The sequence below is a fragment of the Manis pentadactyla genome, chromosome 14, assembly GCF_030020395.1.
Source record: "Manis pentadactyla isolate mManPen7 chromosome 14, mManPen7.hap1, whole genome shotgun sequence".
Taxonomy (NCBI): domain Eukaryota; kingdom Metazoa; phylum Chordata; class Mammalia; order Pholidota; family Manidae; genus Manis; species Manis pentadactyla.
The window spans coordinates 4691039-4694428 of record NC_080032.1 but is presented as its reverse complement, the minus strand read 5'-3'; the positions used below and the strand labels follow the sequence as shown (position 1 = coordinate 4694428).

The 3390-nt window shown below is 45.8% G+C and overlaps 1 long non-coding RNA gene across 2 annotated transcripts; it reads left to right on the top strand.

Annotated features, from left to right (window-relative positions):
• The first annotated feature begins 259 nt into the window (after positions 1-259).
• LOC130680573 (uncharacterized) lies at positions 260-3181 on the top strand. 2 transcript variants are annotated; one of them, XR_008993575.1, is made up of 3 exons: positions 260-463; positions 641-736; positions 2950-3181. It is a non-coding gene; the product is annotated as an uncharacterized LOC130680573 (long non-coding RNA). The 2 variants fall into 2 exon arrangements; XR_008993576.1 differs by having other exon boundaries at positions 1483-3181.
• Positions 3182-3390: the final 209 nt, after the last annotated feature.

Sequence of the window (3390 nt, the reverse complement as noted above, 5' to 3'; positions counted from 1 at the left end):
AATGAATGAAGCAAAGCACCCTGCCTTAATGGGAGAAGCAGAACCCACGGCGGCGCCTCCTGCGGGAGCGCGCTGGAGCGCCGTCGGCCCACCCAGATGCGGACCCTGGGGCCTGGGCTCCGCGCACCACCGCACAGCTGCGCCAAAGCGAAGCCACCGAGGCAGCGGCCCCGCCCTAAAATGCCAGCCGAGGACTCCGATTGGTTGAGATGACCAGGTGGCTCTCTCAGCCCAATCAGTTCTAGGCTTGGGCGGGGCCGACGTGGGAGCTGTAGGACAGGGCCTGAGCTGCCCGCGGCCGGCCGTACGGGGGCTTGGGAGGGACCCGGACCAGAGGGACACGGGGCCCGAGGCCCCTGAGCACATTTGTCAGACGCGGGTGAGGCGCGTCTGCGCGGGAGAAGGTGGCTGGTCCTGGCTGACACCTGAGCGGGGGACAGACCCTTACGAAGAGCAGACAAAGGTATGGCTGCCAGTCTGGGAAAGATCGTTCGCACAACCGTCCTGGTCCATCCTCCCTAAGCGTTTGCCTCTTTTCTCCTGTGTACTTATCCCCTTTTAATCTACAGTTCAATTCCTAATTTAAAATTTTTTTATTTACTTACTTACTTATTTGCTGGCTAATTGTCTCCTGCTGGAGAAATGAAAACTCCAGGACGGCGGGCATCCTTGTGTGCTGTCCTCTGATCCAGCGGGTGCCCAGAGCAGACCTGGTCCTCCAGTGGCCCTTCAGTAGGTGAGTGAATATTGTTCATGAAATTTCCATTGTACTTTGCTTGCTTGTTTGTTTTTTCATGGGTGCTCAGCCCCAGAAATCCCCACATAGTCCCTTCTCCAATTTACATCTCTGTTCATATATCCTTATCACAGAGGTGCTACAGAAAGGCCTTAATTTCCCTCAACCCGTGCACTTCCTCTTGTCAGTGTGCTCCAGCCAAACACCACCAAAAACACACCTGTAGTTCAGTGACTGGGCTCATTGCTCCTGAGAACCCGCATGGGGGAACTGAGAGGGTGTCTCCGTAAGAAGTTGTTAGGAAGAACCTGTTGTGGGATGTGGGCTTCGGTCGAGTGATGTGGGAAAGGGTCTAAGGAAATAAGGGCTATCAAAAGGGAGCAATTCTATGATTGGGTCTGTCAATAAATACCATCTATAGGGAAAAGAGATTACAGCAAAAATACAGTTGTAATTGATAAATAAATAGCAGTCAGTCACTCGGCCAAGAGAAAGGATGTTTGGTATTTTGGGGGAGGCATGTGACATTGCTTTCCGTCTGTACTCAGTCAAGGTTATGAAGTCGCCTTATTTTGTCTCACTCTATCCTGGTCTCAGAGGGACCTTGTCTGAGGTGGGTGTTCTCTGAGACGGTTTGTGTCCACCAGGAGAGCTGGCTCCGAGCTGGGCCAGACTCCGGATGTAGGGGGCTGCTTTTCTTTTTTTTCTCTTTCTCACTGTTAAACTTATGGCTTCCTTCATTCCAGGTTGAGAAGTCGGAACAACTGTGGCTGTTTTACTCTTGCGGTTTAGTGTCTGTACACAGGGTTGTGGCATCAGAGGTCCCACCACTATGCGTCTGTGGTCAGGTGACTTAATCCCTTCAAGTTTACATTTCTTCATCTTTAAACTGGGAATAAGAAGAGGTTTCATCTCATAAGGCTGTTGGTGATATTGCAGAGAATGTGTGCGTTCCACTGAGCAGAACACTTGACAAACAGCGACTACCGTTTAACTGACCTGAATTGAGGATCAAGAGGCTCTTCCCAGTTTCTATTTCTTAAATTAATTTTGTTCTCTTTGCGTCACTTTCAACTTTGAACCACACCATGCTGTAGACTGTGCTTTAGTCAAAAGAAATGAGAAACTTGTCAATACTATTGACTAGAGATGTTCTGAGGACAAAATAAAACTTAAACTCACAAAGAGCCCAGCACTGCATTTTAAGTGAGTGATGGCCGAGAACAGTGCGAGGGTATATCCCACAAAATGCTCTGGACCTGCAGGGAGAGGTCACGGAAAGCCCCTTCTCCCCATTCAGGCTCAGAGGGAAGGATGTTACTGACTTACTAACATTGGACACTGCTCAGAAAGCCCAGGAGAGAAGACGGTTCTGAGAGGCCAGACGGATTAGCGCCCCACCTGTACTTGACGGGGAGCTAGGCAGGTTAGGAAGGGGGGCTGCTGGCTTTTAGGATGGAGCATCTGGTCTTGGTGAAGCACAGAACAGCATTGGTTTTCCAAAAAACAGTGATCTAGAGTATTGCTTTTCAATTCTTGTATTCTCTTAAAGAATTTGGAAAACAGGTCTATCACACTTTTGTTGTTGCAAAGAATGTTTTGGTATCTTGTACATTCGGTATACTCTTTAAGTATACTTTTTTAGTTTTATTGAGGCAAATTGCCAAAGAGTTCCACATATTTGAAATGTGCAATTTAATCGATTTTGACACATGTTATCTACATCTATGAGTTCAGCAACACCGTGAAGATAATGAACAAATCAACCTCTCCCCACCCCAAGGAGCTCTTTCTTATGGAAAGGATGAAAGTAATGCTCTTTCCAGCTTTCTGCATCAGAAGTGGAAATTGAAACATCTGTTAAAACTCTTTTTGTGGGCATGAGTGTGTGCCCTGCAAACCTACTGTGGGGAGTGTCATTGAACAAGGGAGCCGGATGCTGCCATTTAAGACCATCACTGCATTTGTACCCAGCCACACGGCCCACAGTGTACCCAGATATTTGGTCAAACATTATTCTGGGTGTGTCTTTGAGGGTGTTTCCGGGTGAGATTAGCATCTGTGATAGGTAGACTACGTAAAGCAAATGGCTCTCCCAGACAGGGCGTCCTCACCTGATGGGTTTAAGGCCTAAATAGACAAAAAGGCTGAGTAAGAGGGAGCTCCTGCCTGATTTACAAAAGCAACGATCTTGTCCATTGTTTGCCTTTAAGCTGTTTTTCTCCTGTCTTTGGATTCATACTGAAACATTGGCTGTATGTGGATCTCAACCCTGCCAGCCTTAGGGCCAAAGTACACCGCCAGCTTTCTAACTGCAGATTGCCAGCTTGCCAACCGCCTGTCTGGGAACTTGTCAGCATTCATAATCACATGAGCCATCTTAAAATAAATTTATGTAAGACATATATTTACATAAATAAATACAAATAAATTATGTATATGATATGTAATTTTTCTGTGTATATATATATATGTATTATATATATACATCCTACTAGTTTATCTACAAAACCCTGATTAATACATAATGTACTCTAATTTTGTCTTTTATTATTTTATTTATAGATTTTTAAAAAATCTACTTTAATACAACTGTATACGTGTGTGAACATGCACCAATAAATAATTATGTAAATAGGTGATAAAATTAAACA